A 21249-nucleotide genomic window follows, 5' to 3' on the forward strand; every position below is an offset into this window, starting at 1 on the left:
AGAGTGGTCAGTGCTTTGGAACCACACTTGACTTGGAATTCTACCTCTGACACAGCAAGTGGCTTGAGCCTCCTGAATTGTTTCCTTAATGATAATTGTAAACACAGTGCCTCCTGTTGTTGGTGTTGAATGCAGCTACGATAACAGAGGTGTGCATACAACAAGTACATAAAAATACATTCCCTTGTCCCATCTCATTGTTCATCCATATACCTAGTATTTTCATTCATTGGATTAATTAACTCCAACCAATGTTGTCTGCATACACAATGAACCAATACTTTGGAAGACGCAGTAAGTACACTGAGCTTTAGAGGAGACACATTCCTTTTTTACCTCCTTCTCCTAAAAGCCTGGGAGTGCAAGTTTACACCCCCACCCCTACACTTGTGAATCACTCACTCTGGCTCTAGATAGAAACACCAAGCAGAGCCAGGCACTACCAGTTCAAGCACAGCTTTGTCTAGAGCAGTGATTCTCAACCTTCCTAATGCTGCAATCCTTTAATACAGTTCCTCATGTTGTGTGCAGTGACCCCTCACCATGAAATTATTTTTGTTGCTACTTCATAACTGTAATTTTGCTACTATTATGAATTGTAATGTAAATATTTGATATGCAGAATATCTGATCAGCAACCCCTGTGAGAGGGAGGTCTAATCCCACAGAGGAGTCACGACCCACAGGTTGAAAACCAATTGTCTAGTGCTTCCCAGTGCCCAGAAAGTGCTAGGTTTTATGTTTTAATGGCCAGTAAATAAGCAACAGAGCTGTTTTCAGTGTTGCGGGTTTCTAGTGAGCATATGACTAGCAGGGTAGGCAGCAAGAAGCCCTGATCTGGCGTGTGGCCCCAAGCTCACTGCGGCATCCTCCTGAGGCCAACGACTGTACAAGAACACCCAATAGAAAGTTGATAATAATGAGATCAAGGAGAAGACGTACCTCAGGGTATTATAGCTCAATGCAGAGTCTCCATTCTTCTAAGGTCACTTCAGGCTCATTCTATAGACTACTCATATTCTAGACTCCCTAAACAAAAAAAAAAAGTTCTTTTATATCCTGTGACAGATTTCATGATAATCCAAGGAAAGCTGCAAATTAAAATAAAAGTAAGAAAATTCAAATAATTCAACCTATTTAACCCTTAAATACAGTTCACTAATCTACTGTTATAGCGGGAATTATGGCAGGACTTTCAGGTCCAATAGGTTTGATTATGTGAAACTTATTGGGTTGTCAAGTAATCGCCTGTATTTATTAACTTAAGTTTCCATACTCTACTAAGGAATTCGTAGGAAGAGCCCCTACACACACACACACACACACACACACACACACACACACACACACACACACACACATTTACACACACCCTACCTAGTGGAATTTCTACAGCAGAACACTATAAACCGGTAGATGGGCCCTGTTTTATGAGACTCGGTCACCAAGTTGATGATGTCAAGTCCTTGCTCTTTCATACGATGCTAGTAAAGACCGGAAATGGAAATCCTGAGATCATAGGTGAAACATTTACAAGGTAAAAACACTGCAAGGTGAAAGTTTCATGCGCCTCAGTGAAGAAATTATTCACCTTGGATCATATTTTCCATTTGAAATATTTTTAGTCTCTATTTCTCTAAGGTTCTACTCTAGGTGCTAGAAAGTTGTGTCTATCAGAAAGATAGACTTTTTAATTCCTCTCTATTTCACTAGTGAAACAAAGAATTTATAGAAGAGTCATATCCAAGGAATTTAAAAAGTACTGATTCTCCTGAGGCCGGCCTTGAACTCTGCAGCACAATGCAAATCCTAAGCGAATTAACACACATCAAACCTACTTAAAAGAGAACTAAAATATATCTAACAGCTCAGAGGTCATTAAACTATGCACCATTTTCACCAGTGGAAGTTTGGCCCAGGTCACAAGTCGTTATTCTAAAGAACAAGGACCAAAGATTAAGTCTCCCCTAGAAGTCACAAAGATCACACAAGAGCAAAGACCAGGATGTTGAAAGGGAAGGGAGCATAGAGCTGTAGGTATCATGATGTCCTATGCTGAAAATAATTGGAAAGAAAGAAGATTTGTCTGGCAGTACCAGATTGCCTGCTTAAAAGAAAAAAAAAAACTATTAATGAACATTTAAATAAAAATGAGTGTCCCCAAGTATTAGAGTTGCTTTAGAAATTCAGTCTTGGTGCACTCTACTGAAACATAAGAAGAAGGGTCTCATTTGTTGGTCTTTTTAAAGACTGTCAGAGTCTTCTGTTTCATGAGGAAACACTCCACCTTTTTTCAAAGTATTTAACTAATTTCGTTTAATTCATCAATTTACACGTAGCAATGGGAGCTGAATTCAGCTGGATAGCTCTGTCGGACAAAGAATTGCTCAGGTACTTGCAATCAGTTCCTGAGTTGGCCAGATGGGAAGAAGGACCCACCGAGAGATGCCCACAGCCTAAGCTCTAGAACCAGCAAACATGCTACCTTATGTGGCAAAGACAAAGGAAGATTGGAGCTGGAGTTATGGTGTGCACTGCCTTATTTTATTTTATTTTATTATTATTTTGCAATACAATTCAGTTCTACACATCAGCCACGGATTCCCTTGCACTGCCTTATTTTAAAAATGAGATCACCATGAATTATTGGAGTGGCCCAGTGTAGTCATAAAAGTCCATAGAATGTAAAAGCATATAGAAGAAGAGCTCAGGGGATGTGATCCCTGAAGGATTCCCCCTCCTGCTATTGTTTTAAAGAGAGAAAAGGGATGCAGACAGTCTGTAGAAGCTCTCAAAGGTTCAGAAAATGATTCGCCTCTGGGCCTCCCCAAACCAACATTGACTTTAATCCATGAGGTCTACATTGGACTTTTGATGACAAAATGGTATTGCGTTAAATTATAAATTTGTTATAGCATCATCTAAGACCTGTACATCTTACTTTCGTAATTTTTCAAAACCAAGTTTACAAGTTTGAACAATGAGGACCAGAAAGACAGCTCAGCAGGTAAAGGCACTTATCACCACACCTTATAAACTGAATTCACTCCCTAAGACCTACATGGTGGAAGGTGAGAACTGATCCTGAAAGTTGTCCTCTGGCCTCCATATACAAGCCACAGCGCATTTGGACCCACCCACGTACACACACTAAGTGAATGAACATAATAAAGCGACTTATAGTATAAAGGTTATCAGGTTATCTGAAACAGTACTGTTGAATAGTAATATATCGGGGTCACAAATATTATACAACACAAATATAATAGAACAACATTAATAAAAGTCAAAAGAGCCCACTATAGTAGCCCAAGCCTGTAATCCTAACACTTAAGGGGTCAAGATAGGAAGATCCAAAGGTCTTTGCAACATTTTAAGATTCTATTCTATTCCTACAAAAATAAATAAGTAAAATAAAATTAAAAAGTGAATAAATTTTAAGCATCCATTTTTCTTAACCCAATGTATCCAAATATTTGTGTTGCAACATTTAAGTAGAATATTATTAGTCAGATATTTTACAGTCATTTTTCATGTCCAGCCCTAAAAGTTTACAGTATGTTTCATGCTTGGAACATCTCAGTCTCTACAGACTCTTTTAGACTTCAGAGTGGATAAGTGGTTAGAGTATCAAAATATTTCAAGGAAAGCCCGGGTACAATTGTAAAATGATACAGTCCTATCCATAATGCTGCTTATCTGGCTTCCCTCCACTGAGGAAACCTCCTACCTTTCTGCTTTCCCCTTCGGGGCCCACATGAAAATCCATTCTGAGCAGACAGCCCAGCACCAAATCTCCCAAAATGGCACTTACTAGAGCTTGTAACACTACTCCCTCCGAGTTTCAGATTCCTCTCTGCTGCCTCCCTTTTAAGTCAGCATAGAGTTTTTATGAAGTTCAAGGGCAATGACATGTTAAGGCATTGTGCGATGCTCAGTACGGTAAAGACATCATTTAAAACATTCGCTTTAAAAGCTAAAATTCAGCAGTGGTGGCACATGCCTTTAATCCCAGCACTCGGGAGGCAGAGGCAGAGGCAGGCGGATCTCTGTGAGTTCGAGGCCAGCCTGGGCTACCAAGTGAGTTCCAGGAAAGGCACAAAGCTACACAGAGAAACCCTGTCTCGAAAAACCAAAAAAAAAAAAAAAAAAAGTTAATAAAAGCTAAAACTCTCTTGCTTTTTAAGTCATATAGGCCAGGGGAAAGTTGTGCCCCATATTTAAAAACAGATTCTTTTAAGTTTTCCATGTACCAGTTTCCACCTGTCTTTGTTCCCTCTGAAGAGAATGGATGAGGTGTGCAAAGAGAGAGGAAAGGTGAGGCAGACGACTTCCTGAGAGATCCCTGATACTTCTAGCATCATCTCTTTTAACATGGTAAAAACAACTTAAAAAAAATCATATTTTGAGTATCCAATCAGGATTATTTATAGGTAGTTTCATTCTGAAAACCTTGTGTGAAAAACAGATTTAGGACTAAATTGTTTATTTAGTTTATATTTTCTTTTGAAGCCAAGAAGCATGGTGATTTCCTAAAGTTGGAAAAAACTATAGTCAAAGCTAAATATGAAAAATGAAAATCAGTAGAAAGGGAAAAATTCATAAGTAATTGACTGATTTTATAAGGGCTGATAGTTTTTCCTTTCATGGTAGACAAATGTAAATAGTTACATGATACCATTATAGCTCATACTGACTTAGTAAATCACTGCTTTCCCAGTGGAACAAAAATACACAATTATTAGCTTCCCAGAAACTGGATACAATGTTGGCAAATTCGACAAAATATTACTTTGTAAGAGTGTTACTTGATATTTCAAATACAGAAGCAATTGCAAACATTGTCTTTGGCCTTCAGCCCATGGGGCTGGGTATCACCTATGCATCTGGCAAATTCAATGAGAAACAGCAATGGCTGAATATGTGAGTGGGCCCATGGGCCACCTGGGTACCTGGTCAGACACTGGAATGTTGAAATTACTTGCTCTATGGGTCTCTGAGGATTGCTGCAACAAAGCACCACAGACCTTAAAATGACAGAAATGTACTATCTCAGCTCTGCAGCCTTGGAAGCTCGGCACCATAGCTTGAACAGAACTATGTTCTCTCTAAAGTCTGCAGGGCAGACTTTCCTTGCTTCTTCCTGGCTTCTGGAAGCTTGTGGTGACATAACCCCAAGGTGTCTGCCTTGCACCTTGAGTGGCCTTCCCCTCCTGTGTCTGCATCTGCAAATGGCCATTTTCTTAAAAGGACTTTAGTTACATGGGGTGAGAGGCTATTCAATACTCAAGTATTGAAGTATTGAGTATTGCCTCTTCCTGATGAAGTACATCTGTGAGGACCTTATTTCCACACTCATTCTGGGGGTTCAGATTTTATATTTCTGGTAGTAGGCAGAGGAGGACACAATTCAATCCATAATAACTGGTTCCTATGATGTTGGAATAAAACAGTTATGAGCAATGTCATAGAGGTAGTTAGAGAAAGGGATTCTTAATTCTTATCATCCTTGATGAAGCCAGATGAATGTAAATCCTTCCTTCACTGCTGAGCTAGGATACCAGCTCTTACTCTTTATGTCACCATTTTGTTTCTGTCTAACAGAGATAACAGTAGGTCACCTCACAAGACCTATGGCAAGGGAGTGAAATTCCTAAACAATGCCCACCCACATTGGAGCACTACAGAAGTGCTTGCTAGTCCGAGAAATATCTATTTTACTATAAACAAAAAGATCTATTATCTCTGATAAAAAAATTATCTACTTCACCATAAAAACAAAATAAGAGAACACAAAGTTCTCTTATTTTAGAGCCCACACTTAAAGACTAGTTTTAGTGGGCTAGATCACACTCATCTATGATGGGGAGATTACATCACAGTATTCTTTTTTAAAATATGTTTGTTGGGTCGTTGTTTTGGTTTCTTGATCCAAATAGCTCTCTCCTTTCTTATCTGAAACTCTGTTTTTCACAGAGTCAGTGTGTTTTCTGGTTCTTTTTTTTTTTTTTTTTTTTTTTTTTGTGTGTGTGTGTGTGTGTGTGTGTGTGTGTGTGTGTGTGTGTGTGTTTTCCCAGTCTTATTGATATTGTTCTTTTTCTTTTAAAACCCACTCTTGCCATTTAGTTTAAGAAATGCAAACTGACAAACTTGCACAGAGCAGTCTTGCCACACCTACCAGAATACCAGAATTGCCACTTGTCTCATTGCTACAACAAAATACCAGCACACATAGCTTCAGGGAGGAGGCTTTGTTCGGGCTCAAGGTTCCAGGGGACAAGGTCTATCACGGCAGGGAGGGTAAGGCAGCTGGAGCAGGAGGCAGCTGCTGGTCACATGAAATCCCCAGAAAAGGAGCAGAGAGCATGGGATGCTTGTGATGAGCTTGTTTCTCCTCTTCACTCAGTCTGAGACTCATCCGTGGAATGGTACATCCACAGTTAGAGTGGGTCTGCTGCCTACATCAACTGACTCCAGATAGGCCCTCAGAGACATGCCCAGAGGTGTGTTTTCAAGGTATTTCTGGATCCCATCAAGGTGACAATCAATGAAAAAACCCCCATGCCTATCAAAAGCCTTAAAAAAATATATTGACCTGGTCATTTCCTTTACTTTTAAATTTTCTAAGTATATAAATTGAATGCAAGATTCTGCTGTGATGATTTTTAAGTATCACAATCATGTCTATTATAAACTATGAAACACATTTTTACAAAAACTTTTTAAAAATCATGGCAGATTAATGTGATCAAATATGTACTCAAACACCAAAAATTGCATTTGAGGTGATCTTGGACAATAAAACACAAGCATGATTGCCAAGTGATATGAGCACAAAATACTACATCTTACACAGTATTCTACAACCTCACACAGTGATACAAATGCTCTATATATGGTGTCTGGCATGGTAGGGCTAGCCATCTACGGCAACCACCCAACTTGAAATAAGGCCGCCAAAGGAGCTTAGTTTTAAAGCTTGTTTCATTGTTCATCAGTTTCAATGATTATATGTGGCTCACGGCTTCCATAGAGAACAATGAAGGTCTACAGTACCTCTTACTAGTCCTCTGTCCCTTCTTCCTTTTCAAGTCTCTCTACGTCCTTGTCACCCCTCAGAAATCACATTACATGTAATATTCTCCCTCTGCTTTTTATTTCTTACTCACTATGTTCCTTTCTCGGGATATAACCAACCTAATGAGTGACCCCATTCAACACACGACGAGACGTAAGGGGCTGCTGAGTGAGTATTTTGAATACTCCTTATCCAAAATGCCTGGGACCAGAAATCTTGGGAATTTCAGTCATTTTTTCAGATTTTTGGAATATGTACACATACATAATGAAGATATCTTGAGTTAAGACGCAATACAAAATTCAGGATTCACTGAGCTTCTCGTGCTCCTTATTCACATAGCTTAAGGCTAATTTCAGATTATTTCTAGTGTACCTATGTTTCCACAGTGACCTGCCATGTGAGGGAAGCTGTGAAGTTTTCCAATGGTGGCATCACATTGGTGCTTAAGATGTTTTAGGTTCTGAAGTACTTCAGATTTGTGTGTGTGTGTGCGTGTGCGTGTGCGTGTGTGTGTGTGTGTGTGTGTGTGTGTGTGTGTGTGTTATACATATGTGTGTACATGTGTCACACAAAGGCCAGAGGACATCAAGTGTCTTGTTCTGTAACTGGCTTATTCCTTTGAGACTGGGTCTCTCATTGAACCTGGAGCTGAGCTGGTGGCCAGAAATCTTCAAATGACATGCGTGATTTTGCTCCCTACAGCACTGGGGTTCAAAGTATGCATGTGACTACTCCAGGCTTTCTATATGGGTCCAGGGATCAAAATGGGGTTCTTTTTTTTTTTTTGGTTTTTTGAGACAGGGTTTCTCTGTGTAGCTTTGTGCCTTTCCTGGGACTCACTTGGTAGCCCAGGCTGGCCTTGAACTCACAGAGATCCGCCTGGCTCTGCCTCCCGAGTGCTGGGATTAAAGGCGTGCGCCACCACCGCCCGGCCAAAATGGGGTTCTTATACTTGCCAGGCAAGAGCTTTCATGAACTGTGCCATCTCTCCAGCCTCCAAACTTGTATTTTTCAGGTTAGGGATGTTCAACTAGTACTCGTTTATAAGTATTAGGAATTTTACCAAAATTTGAGCTATTATTAAAATTCCATTAGAATTTTAATATATTAACGTGACCGTGAAAGCAGTAAATGAAGCAATTTTTGGCCAGGCTATTGGACACCTTCCATACACACATCTCACAACGTTGAGTATTACTCTGAGGATAAGCCCTTAAGTGAGGACAGCAAAGGACTGTAGACTGCAGCGTGGGCTGAGTTTCTTAACCACTTCCAATACTTCTAGTGGTGATTCTTGAGGAATGTTGATAGGAGGATGTCATCTATCTATACACACTTTTTGACTTCTGTCTCCCAACTTGAATATCTTTATTCCCTTTCCTATATAATTTCTCCATGTAAAATTTGTAAATTCTAGCCAATGGTAGGAATAGAGCTTTTATCCTGTTCAAGATTTTTAATGAGAAAAGTTTCAAGTCTTTCACTACTGAGGGTACGACACACAAATTTGCCAAAAGGCTGCAATGTGGTCATCTTTACAAGATGCTCCCTTGCTAGCTGCTCATTTTTGAAAACTAAATGCTAGTTATTATGCTGAGAAAGTTCTCTCATAATCATATTTTTCCTGAGAGATTTTTATAATAAAAGAGTGTTGGACCAGGTCAAGCTGAATTACTTCCAGGTCATTAGCAGCTGCTAACAGCAACTAGCATTGAGCTTTACACAGTCAATAGTTTAATAAGTGTTTGCTGAGTTAAACTTACCTGAAAACAACAAACCCTAAAAACCTAGAATCGCATATCAAGACACATTCTTTGAATAAATTACCCCTAGATATTTATTTTTGAAAGGATTGGCTTCCCCTCCCCACCTTCCACACAAGCCATATAATTCATAAAATAATATAAATAATCAGTTACATTAAATAAAATTTAAATTTGGAAAAGACCAACTCTGACACCTGGCACCTTTAGTAAATGTAGTTGTCTAAGAACATTCCTGAGCTTTAACAGGCTTCATCAAAGGGAAGACTGAGAACACAAAACCTCTGTCTGAGACCTTCTATACAGGAGATCTGTTACCTCGGCCGCCCAGGCCAAATATAAAAGGTTCCTCGACAGCTTGATACTGAATTTGAATATCACAGAGTTTCCTCTAATTAGGTCATTTGATATATATTTTTAAAGTCTATCAACAGAAGAGTAACATTCTGCAAAGGGGCTCTGTGGCTTCCACCAGAGGTCTATATTTTCCCTCCTGGGTACATCTGTGGTATTTCTTGCCAGGTCTGATGGCCCCAGGTATGTTATTTTCCTTTCAGGCATCTTAATTGGACTTTGCTGATGAAAAAAAAAAAAAGTCCACAAGGAACATGCAGTACAAAATAATATTTGTCTCTGATGTGGTAGAAATAGAAAATTACACAAACAATTTGGGAATTATAGGTTCATCACCGCTGGGGTGAAGAGTTATAGACCATTTCTCACCCTCAATTATCTACTGGTTCCCAGTTGCGCACGAGCCAAATACTTGGTTTCTGTGCATGTTTCTCTGACTTGCACTGCCTAAGACTGAACACTCAAGAATGCCAGCCGGGAACAACACTGGCCAGGTTTGTGGTGAATACCTTTGAGGGCAATAATATATGTTTACATGTAACTCATAATTAATCACTAAACTTCCTTTTGGAAAATAAAAACACATTTCAGGGTATATTTTACTGTCTGGGGGGCAAGAAATGACAGGAAAAGAAGAGAAGAGAAGCAAGCAAACGTGGAGGGGGGAATGATTGAAAACATTTGACTTGGCTTGAAATAAAAGTACATATTTCACACATATTTTTAAAACAACCCCAGAAGACAGCCTGACTTCGAACACACTGAACAGGAAGGTATTTACTGTTGGAATGCTTGCTGAGCCCTTCCAAAATACACATTCTTAATACCCCCAGGCTATCAAAAAAGAGTTGGGGTGAAAATATTTAATTTGTATGTGCAATCCTTCTTCCTGTTTTAACCCCGCTGCTCCCCCCACACACACATACACACTGCCAACTGTGTTTTTCAAACGTTGTGAAAAATGATAGGAAATGGTTTCATCCCCCGGCCCCCCTGTGTTGACCCAGCTGTACATTTTACCTCAATTTATAGCTCACCTGGCTTGAAGACCAAAGAGGGAGAAAAAAGGTAAAGATGGCTGTTAAACACTCGTGGTTGCTGTGGCTCAAAAAGAATCTGGGTGGAGGAAAACTGGCCGTGGTATGTATATCAAGGGCACGAGGGTGTGGAGCAGGGTTTGCCTTGGCCCTCAAAACGTGTGCATTCAGTAGCAAGCTTTCAAACCAGGTACAGGGGTGGGCTAGAAAGGCAAAGGAAAGAATTTTCTCAGCATCAGATGAGTGACTGAAAATACCTGAATCTTATAAAATTTCCAAATAACAGTACTAGTTCTTTCAAGAGAAACTTTAAAAGTATTATAAGGATGGGGGGAGAGTTAAATGAATTAAGATTCTAATCCAAGCAAAAGTTCTCCCCCCAAACTTTAACTATATTAGAGTGCTTCATAACATGGTTTGACATGGAAGATATATCTTCCAAATGAATTGAGTTCCAGGTGGGTGCGCTTTCCATAGCATATCTGCTTCCTTGTTGTTATATTTTAATTTCTTAAGAGTCAATGAGCAATAAAATATTTGAAAGAGAATTTGACGCCAAGTGGAAATCCAACAAGTTGGAAGTTCAGATTTCAAAACTTTTGAATCCAATCTAATTTTGCCAGAAAGTTGACCACACCCTCTGGAAATCCATCTCAAGAAAGGCTTTGTAACTGAGTGGTTTGTTTTAAATACTTAAGGAGAAAATCTGTAAATACCTCAACTCCAATAAGTATTTCAACATTTTGCCTCTGGCTACAAAGCTGTATTTCAAGTTTCCTTCCACATCAGAACAACATCCTGAGCACAACACTATCCTTGGACATTCTCTCTGCCAACAAGGGCTTTACGGTCCTTTAATGTCTGGGAAACTAGTCTGCATTAAACTTAAAGCAAGGTGATATGCCACTTGGACCTTGCTGTGCAAACATCGATGTGCTTAGGAATATGGCGCCTGTGTCTTTTGTTAAACTAGCTCTCAGAGATTATGAGTGAGAAATGTGCTAACATCAACTTTTACATGTCAATCTGTGAAGTCTTCAAACACTGCATGGACACAGATGGACACCATGTTGATCCTGGGCCATCTTGCAAGAGTCCACATTAATTTTTATCCTTGTAACACATTCTCACTAGGGATTCTTTTAAGAGAGATCATGAGAAAGTAGATTGCTGATATGTTTTAAGATTAAGTTGAGTAAATCATCAGTTCTGCAGTACATTCCAAACTTCACACTGGCTGCCTGCAGTCACCATTAAGACTGTTGTCTTGCCTGGTTCTTACCCTCTATGTGATGAATCTGCTGTTATGATCAAGCATCCAAGTCTAATGATATGCTGGTACCATGTCCTTTTACTTCCCTGCCTTCAAAACCATGAACAAAACAAATGATTTATTCTATAAACCAAAAAGAAACTATTGGTACAAAATCTCCAGGAACAATTCTCTGCCTAGGTTTACATCTCTTGATACTATACACCATTGCAATATTGGATCCAGCCACCTGTGAGTTATGTCAACCAGTGTGCTTAGAGTGAACTAAATCTCAGTGTGGAAACTTAGTCTTTTCCAATTTCAATGATACAGTTGCCACAGTTTTGGTCAACTTTAAGGTAGTAAGTCGAACATTGACAGAATATTAAACAAGGTGCATATATCAACCTAACCTACTACAGTCCCAACAGCATGTCAAAAGGGGGACATTCCAGAATTTCAAGAGGGGCTATCCCTCCATCTCAAGTGTACCTGCACTCTTGAAGACTTATGTTCTAGGTTGAATGAGGATCAAGCCAAAAAAGCCTGAGGTGTGGTGATATTGCGTCCCCCATTATATTGTGCACCCTAATAAACTTATCTGGGGTCAGAGAACAGAACAGCCACTAGATAGAGAGGCCAGAAAATGGTGGCACACACGCCTTTAATCCTAGCATTCTGGAGGCAGAGATCCATCCAGATCTCGGTGAGTTCAAAACCACACTGGAAACAGCCAGGCATGGTGACACATGCCTTTAAGCCCAGGAAGTAATGGCAGGAAGCAGAAAGACATACAAGGCGTGAGGACCAGGAACTAGAGCCTGGTTAAGCTTTTAGGCTTTTAGCAGCAGTTCAGCTGAGATTCATTCGGATGAGGACTCAGAGGCTTCCAGTCTGAGGAAACAGGATCAGCTGAGGAATTGGCGAGGTGAGGTTAGCCGTGGCTGCTGTGCTTCTCCGATCTTTCAGCGTTCACCCCCAATACCTGTCTCTGGGTTTGTTTTAATTAATAAGACCTTTTAAAATTCTTGCTACACTGAGGCTTGAAGGCTGGGATCAACTATGGGCAAGTACCTACACCTTGGATACTGAGCTTTCTTCTCTTTCTCTTCCTCTTCCTCCTTCTGCATCTCCTTAACCCGGATTTCACACAGCAAAGTGTGTATCTCCCTAGGGTGCTCCATAGGCACTGCTGTCCTCTTCGCTTCCACTGTTCCCTTCTCCCCTCCAGGTCTTCTTTCTCTCAGCCCCACCTCTTTCCAGTAATGACGCAAACTACACCTGACTCAGACTTTGGCTGCCACAGAAAGCATCCCCAGTTCAGTCCTCCACTCTTCTCCTCTGCCAACCCCCTCTCACCCGAGATTACCACTCACTAATGCAGGCTGGGCATTATTGCTTTTCTCCATGAATTTTTTGAGGTACAGTCTCTTTGCTGAGGTAGAAAGATCTGTAGCTTGCCCTGTCCCCATGCCTTCCTTCTTCTTAGCTGAGTCCCTTTAGGCTCCTCCCCTTTGCCATATTGCAGTGTAGGCCGGTAGGAAATAATAGTCTCTCTACCTCAAACATTCACTTCTGGTATTTTTAAATATAAAGGTCACTTTAAAGCCAAGAAAGTATTCAAGCCCTTCTATTGGGTAACTAAAGCTACCCTACTGGGAGAATCGCTGATGTGATTTGTATTTTTTGGATCCCAGCCTCTTGCACATCTGAAAATTACTCTGTGCATGGCTGGATTAGATGGCCTGTGTGATGACTAGCTCGTTGCCAGTACATATAAGAACAGAGTATGTGTTAGCTATGGTTATTGTTGAGATGTTGGTCTTGCTCCAGTTAGCTCATAACCACTGAATGATCTTGACCCTTACAACAGAGCCATGGGAGCGGTCACTTTAAAACCCGTATTTGATCAGGCTGGAGATACAAACTGACTTAAGCTTTATACTGTTTTCCCACCAATAAGAATAAAATACCAATTTGTTACCTAAGACTTCAAAGGCCTGTATGAGCTAACTCCTATACAACTTGCTAGCTCTCTGGGTCCTCAGATGTTCTAGACTCTAGAAGACTTCTTGTTCTCTTCCACCAGCAAGTGACTAACTTTTTCCCAGTCATTACTCATGATTTTAGATAAATCGGCTTCAAAGAGTCCTTCTGTATTCACCAAGTTTAAACAGCCATCTAGGCACTTTGTGTTAATTTATTTTTCCACATAGCAATTGTATGATTATTAGATATTTACATTTATATATTTTATGTTAGCATTTAAATTTGATTTAATTTTAATACAAATAATAAAATAAATAATATTATTTTAAATACTAAAAACAATATATGTGATATAATAATAAGTATATGATCTTTTTTATTTTAATTTTACTGGGGCTTGCAGTTAAGAGATTGAAAGATCTCAAAAGAGACTTTGAACTTTAGATTTTTAAATAAGTTTGAAACTGTTACAGACTATGGGGATTTTTCCAGTTGTATTGAATGCATTTTTGCGTTATGCTATGGCTACAAGTCTTTGGGGGCCAGGGAGCAGAATGTGGTGGTTTGTGGAAGAATGTGGTAGAATGTGGAAGAAAATGATCCCGAAAGGAAGTGGCACTAATGGGAGGTGTGGACTTGTTGGAATAGGTACAGCCTTGTTGGAGGAAGTGTGTCACTGTGGAGATGGGCTTTGAGGTCTCATATATACTCAAGCCATGTCCAGGGAGACAGCTCACTTTCTGTAGATGTAGAACTCTCAGCTCCTCTCCAGCACCATGTCTGCCTGCATGTAGTCATGTCCCACCATGAAGATAATGGACTAAATCTCTAAAACTATAAGCCACCCAATTAAATGTTTTCCTTTATAAGAGTTGCTGTGGTCATGGTGTCTCTTCACAGCAATAGAAACCCTAAGACAGTATATTATATAGTAGCTATATTAACTCTATAAATAAAACATAAATATATAAATAATATAAATAACATTATTTTAAATAGTAAAAAATAAATATTATAAAAATAGTAAATTAACATAATTTTATTTATTGATATAATTTATTTTATTTGATAATATATTTTAGATAACTTGTTTTATTTATTTATATATCTTTCATATATTTATATTTCATATATGCATTTTTATATATGCCCTCACCACAGCATAAGCATCTCTCCTATCTTTTCCAGCATTGGATGCTTGTAGCACCTGATTTGTAAGACATTTACTTTAGTCTCCATAGAAGCAAAGCAATGATGTATGTGTTGTTGTTATTCCTTGCAATATATCTTTCAACTCTATCCTATCTATAGCACACTACATTAAATGGTATTTCCTCTGAAATCTAACAAATCATTATCCCCACCCAACAATTTGAAAACCATAAGAATAGTTTCTACATTGCAAATTCTGCCAGGCAGTTCCTGTGGCCAATTACTATTTTCTCAGCATAATAGATAGCCACAAGATCTACCTTCTGGGGCTCCAATCTTGACACCGTCAGGATTCACAAATTGAGTACCTCATAATAAAAATGATAAGGCATTTACCATAAAACCCACTGGCTGAAGTCTGGAATTTTAGCATCTTAAGTATCCTTATTACAGCATATGGACTGATTCACCTCTAGTTATGGCAGTCAATGAATGGGGAATGAAGAAGAACAAGAATTATTTTATATTAATGGGTTCTCTGAGTTACAGTGATAAGACATCTCACTCAACCTAGTAGAATTGAAATCAAAGTCACGGAAGCTCTTGGTTGAGCCACATTAAATGTCTAGTCAGTTGCTGGGGAGATGATCATTTAATAAAGTGCCTGCTACGCAAGAAAGAGGACCCAAGTTTGGATGCCCAGCAGCTACAGAAAAGCCTGGCACAGGCTTCTTCAAATAACCTTATCTGGGGCTGGGCATAGGCAGGTCCTTGAAGCTTCTTGACCGGCCAGCCTAACCAAATAAAGGAGCTACAAATTCAGTGAGAAACCACGTCTTGAGAAATAGAGTGGAGGGGGCTGGACAGATGATGATGGCTCAGCAGTTAAGAGCACTGACCGCTCTTCCAGAGGACCCAGGTTCAATTCCCAGCACCTACATGGCAGCTCACAACTCTCTTTAACTCCCGTTCCAGGATATCCAACACACTTACACAGAGTATAGACAGGCAAAACACCAGTGTATGTTAAATGAATGAGTGAATAAATGAATGAATGAATGAAATAGAGTGGAGAACAGTCGAAGAGGATGCCCTATGTTGACCTCTGGGCCTCTACCTGTTCATGCACACACATGCATGGTGCACATACCCACATAAAAAAACACATATAACACCCCCCACACATACACACAAATACACACACATATAAAAAATGTCTAGTCATTCTACTGAATTGCTTTTGCTGAAACTACTTTGGGTAGAAAGCGAGTTCCTCTCTAGCACCCATTGTATAATTGGCAAAAAGAAAAAAAAATGAGAACAAATAATATCATAAAATGTGTTTCATAATAAATGTGAATTCCCCAACTGGTTTGACTACTACAGACATCAAGCGACTGCCAACGAGTGACAAGAGAGACTAAGAATTTGGCAAGAGCAACCAATCCATGTGGACTGGCAAGAGAGACGCTTAATGGAAATGAGAGGAAGAGGGGGGGAAAAGTCGCAAACAGAAAGAGAACATTGAGAGGCAGTCCTTGGGTGCTGTTTCGTGGACTGTGTCTTTCCCCAAGTCATGGGACCAACTGTAGCTTTAGTTATGATGTTTCACTTATCGACCTTGGTGGGGGGGAGCAGAAGTCTGTCCGTGCCCCAGTGTTAGTCAGAGGACAACTTGTAGGAGTTGCCTGATTCTTTCCATCATGTGGGTCCTGGGGATCAAACTCAGATCATCAGGTCTGGTAGCAGGTGTCTCTACCCACTGGACCATCTTGCTGGCCCACAGTTATACTTCCTGTTTGTAGTTTCTGTATGTGTGGATGCTATGTTTGGAATTGAAGTGTCTGAAAGGTGGCACAACCTTTTAAGAGATGGGTTAAGGAGGAAGGAAGTGAGGCCAGTGGAGCCAGTCCTGTGACAGGTATATTCTGACGCCCTCACCTCCTTCTCTTTCTCTTGTTTTCACTGCCTACTTCTTAGCTGCCGTGAGGTGAGCAGCTCTGTTCCATCGCATGTACGCACCATGATGTTCAGCTCCACCACAGCTCCAAAACAACAGAACCAACTGACCACAGGCTAAGTGTTGATGTTCTGGGGGGATGTAGTCACAGCCCAGAACTCTAACAGCACAATAACTGGAGTCGTCTGACAAATTCCTAGAGGGCTGAGTACAACCCATCCCATACACGTTTGACTCTTAACCAGATACTTCATTCTCAAAGACCAAAACAGAGAGGGCACCTTATGAAAGGATGGAAAGGGACCGTGTGAGTCAAATAAGATGCATTCTGCACTTTAAGGCGTTTACGCAGTGAAATAAAAGAGGTCACAATCCTTAGAAGCAGACATCTTTAAATGGCTTTGGCCACTGTGAGACACAGAGATAATGAAAAGCAGGGAACAGCCTTGTATGCTCATTCCAGCATTGAGAGTCCTGGCTAAAAGGATGTCAAAGTTGATACTCCTCTTCTTCCACAAGCTACGGCACATGAGCGGTATCCCTTAGAGTACAAACAGCCACGTTCACGTGCCCAGGGACCCCGCTACGCATCTCAAGGCTCGAGAAGCATCACATGAAGTGGCATTGCCACGGGAAATGGAACTTTGAAGTTTCTGCTTGTGATCTATCAGGAGAAAAGAATGGCAATGGGATTCTAAGTCTTCTCCCTACAAGAGACTACGATCTATTACAAAAACCAAACTACGATATCTCACGAAGCTTGTCCAGAATAACCCCTGTTTCTGCTCCTGTCCTAAGAGCCAGAATCAAAACACAGAGCCAGACACAAAGGAAGGATACTGAGGGTGAAAATTTGATTTCCTGAGTGTGCAGGAGGGCCGAGCAGAAGAAAGGGGGGTTAGAAAAGGTCTGAGAAGTTCTCCGCCTTGATTTCTGACACAAAAAGAATCACTCTGAGTTGTTCAAAGAAACACGGGAATGTAAAATTACAAAAGCAAAGTGGTGGATGTGGGAGGAAAATAAATACTTCAGAAACAGTGTGATACGTACTTCCAAAATAAAAGGCCATTTTAATCACTTAGCATATTATTGAGAAGAGTCCCTTATACATAAGGAAAAGCAAGTGCCTTAGTTTGCTTTCTACTGCTGTGATAAAGGCAATGACCAAAAGTCAGTGGGATTGAAAGTGTTTATTTCAGCTTGGTCTTCCACATCACAGTCCATCACTGAGGGAAGTCATGGCATGAACTCAAGGAGGAACATGGAGTCGGGAGCTGAAGCAGGAATGCTGCTTATTGGCTTGCTCTTTCTTGCTCACTTTGCTTCATTTCGTTTGGTTGGTTGGCTGGGTGTTTTCTGTGTGAGTGCTTTGGGGAGGGGCTTATTTGCTTGTTTGTGAGGTAGTTTTTTTGTTTGTTTGTTTGTTTAAGAAAGGGCCTCATTATGTAGCCTTGGCTGGTGTGGAACTTGCTATGTAGAGCAGGCTGGCCTCAAATCACAGACATTCACATTTCTCTGCCTCCCAAGTACTGAGATTAGAGGCATGCGTCCCACGCCCGCAGCCTGCTCCCTGAGCATTTTTATACACCTCAAGGTCACCTTCCCAAGGATGGCACTGCTCATATCGCACTGGGCCCTTCCACATCAATCATCAATCAGGAAAATGTCTCTCGGGTTTACCGACAGGCCACCCTGATGGGGTACTTTCTCAGCTATGGTCCCTTCTTCGCAGATGACTCCCGTTTGCATCAAGTTGACACAAAAGAAGCACAAAGTCTTAGTTAATAAATATTTCTATGGCAATGGTTACCCACCTGGATGTGGTAGCACATGACTGTGATGCCAGCACCTGGGAGGCAGAGGTAGGAGAATCATGAGTTTGAAGACAGTTTGGATTATATAGTGAGACTCTATCCTCAAAACACCTAGGAGGAAAAGAAAGGTCATACAATATTAGACTTTCTCTCAAGTCACAATCAGTGCATACTTCAGATGAACTAGAGCTTGATAAAAAGACCAGAAGAAAACAGGGTGAGGAGACTGGAATCATTTGATTTTCTATACATAAAAGCTATATAAGACAGCCAGAGGAAAAGACCAGCAAATATAGATTTAATAAGCAAATACATGGACCACAAAAAGCACCCCTCTAATTTTTTTTTTCAAGACAGGGTTTCTCTGTGTTGTTTTGGTGCCTGTCCTGGGTCTCACTCTGTTTTAATTTAAGGAAAATAACTGCCCAAAATATGACAAATCACAAGTTGACATCCCGATATGCCAAGAATTTCTACAAAGGAAAAGAAATCAATGGACAATTTACCAAGGGAAGAAACATATAAAATATATTTGAAAATAATTTCTAAAATAGTATTCCAAGAAATGCAAACTGAAGTTAAGATTTATTGTGGTTTTGTTATAAAATGTTTTAAGTAATTATTCCAAGGGCTATGAATAGCACTGTGAAGTAGGTGAGTCCATAGACTGAAACTGGAAAGGAAAATCTTCCACTCTCTCCCAATGTCATTTAGTTACATACTAAATTCCTTGAACTCTGTAGTTCCACTTCTAAGGAAGTCTTCCTAAGGAAGACTGGCAGATAAAAAATTCACGGGGCTGAGGGTGCTACTAAGTAGCTGAGGATGTAACCAGCTAGCTTAAGATGTGCAAAATGTAGAGTTCAGTCTCCTGTACTGGTGGATATGAGCAGCTTTAAGTTTTATTGACAAAAATGAAAAATAGCCTACTAATATATGAATCATGCATAATGCTAATAATGTCCAGTGATTACTTTGCAAAAGGCAGTGTTCTAAAGGTATTAATCAATGGACGTCAACACATTTCATCTGTACAACAATCCTATCAATTGACTTTCAATCTCAGTTTAGCAGTGAGGTACAGACAGATTGGGTAAAAACAAAAAGCCAAGCAAAAGCATTCACACTGACTAGCCACAGAGCCCAATTTAAACTCTGGCAGTCTGAATCTGTGCCCTTGGTCTGTGTTTTGGTCTGATGTTTCTAACAAGAAGAATACAGATGAATAGGGGAAAAAATCAGTAGGAAATAATGTAAAGGGCAAAATGATCACCCTTGTCTAGTAGAATGCTAAGGTTTCATTTTCTTTTTCATACTTCCATGAACTTTATGACGTTCTAAAGATGTCACTTTTACAATCAGAAAAGAATAGTGTACCCTCACTTTTAAAGGACAATTAAAATATCAGTAAAATATTTTGTAGCTCTATGTGACAAAGTGTAACCTAGGTTGGAAATTCCAGATGTGTTCTAATGACTAGAATCATCTACACCCCATGCCTTGATACACTTTGCTACACCCTGGTTTCCTAATTGCTCTCCTAAATACTTCGGGTTGACACCTCCCACACCGATAACAGCGTGAAGGTTGAGGACTTAGACACCTAACATGACTATAGTAGTCCTTCCTTGTTCAGGTACCTGAAGCAATGCCTTTGACATGATGTCCGGAGCACAGCGGAGGACAGCCTTCCAGAGCACCACATCACATGGCCACAACTAAAGCCTCTGAGTCTTAGACCTTCCCTTCCCATCTATTGAGGGAAAGATTTATGAGGAGAAAATTAGACTTTTCTTCCTTTTAAGCTTTATTCTTGGCAAAGGTATTAAAACATTCCTATCTATAGCCAATGCTGTGTTTCTTTCAACTAGAACCCATTACAGTGTCAAGGAAGTAAACTGGCCCTTCAATTTCTTCCATGAAATTTAGATATAGTTTGGGCTTTGAACCCAGTTGGAAAATGTTGTTGCGTCGACGTGCTTTTCTTTGAAGTCTGAAACCATTAAAGACAGATGAAACATCTGTATTTGTACACACAAACCACCTCCGCTTACATAAAAACTGAGCGCATTTTTACATACATTATCCCACTCTGTCCTCCAAACATCCCTTGGCAGTAATAAAGATGCAAGCCCTGAGGCCATGGGGAAAATTTCAAAACAAAGTTAATTATGACTTACTTATAAACAAAAAGGGCCTGAAGTATTAAAGCTGCTCACATACCACAGAGTTTCAAAGGCTAAAGGCTTGACCACGAGGAATAAAGAGCAATGCACAAGTAAGTGAATGCAGGAATTATGGTTAGGATGGATTGCTATTTGGGGTCTGGCTGAAAGGTCTGTGTAAGGCATTGGCGATGCTCAGATGGTCCTCTCAGCCTGCCAGGGGAGAGTTCACATGCCCTGGAACCAAACTACTGCTTCTTTTTCTAGTGTCTCTGTGTCTCTGTCCTTGTCAAGGCTCACATCCCCTGAAAACAACATTCTAGCTAGGTGTGGTGGCTCATGCCTGTAATCCCAGCACTTAGGCTGAGGCAGGAGGATTGCTTGCATTATGGCATGAATTCCAGGCCAGTCCCTTCTATAGAATCCGACTTTATCTCAATAAAACATAAAACAAGCAATACCATAACAAAGATGCAAGAAAACCAATCTCTTCCTCTGAAACCTTGGATAAGAGTTTTAAAATCCACCGATCCGGTAAGGAGTGGGGTCTTCGGAGACTTCAGGTGACTTTACCACCTAGGTACATCACCTCAGCCAATCGTGGCCTCTAGACCAAAATAAGAATATTAATTTTAACTTCACACTGCATTTTGAATACAAAAAAAAATGGCTTAAAGTTTCT

The 21249-nt window shown here is 40.2% G+C and overlaps 1 long non-coding RNA gene across 3 annotated transcripts in view; it reads right to left on the reverse strand.

The window, feature by feature from the left end:
• The window catches only part of LOC128118509 (uncharacterized), a 62734-nt gene that overhangs the window by 5193 nt on the left and 36292 nt on the right, over positions 1 to 21249 (reverse strand). For 2 of the 3 annotated variants that reach the window (XR_008221243.1, XR_008221245.1), the window contains 3 exons: positions 18403 to 18513; positions 10236 to 10438; positions 943 to 1029 (listed from right to left, as the gene is read on the reverse strand). This is a non-coding gene — a long non-coding RNA (uncharacterized LOC128118509). The remainder of the gene's footprint in view (positions 1 to 942; positions 1030 to 10235; positions 10439 to 18402; positions 18514 to 21249) is intronic. The other variant, XR_008221244.1, reaches the window with a different exon arrangement.

Source organism: Peromyscus californicus, unplaced genomic scaffold, assembly GCF_007827085.1.
Source record: "Peromyscus californicus insignis strain IS unplaced genomic scaffold, ASM782708v3 Scaffold_22__1_contigs__length_63687245, whole genome shotgun sequence".
NCBI classification, from domain to species: Eukaryota; Metazoa; Chordata; class Mammalia; order Rodentia; family Cricetidae; genus Peromyscus; species Peromyscus californicus.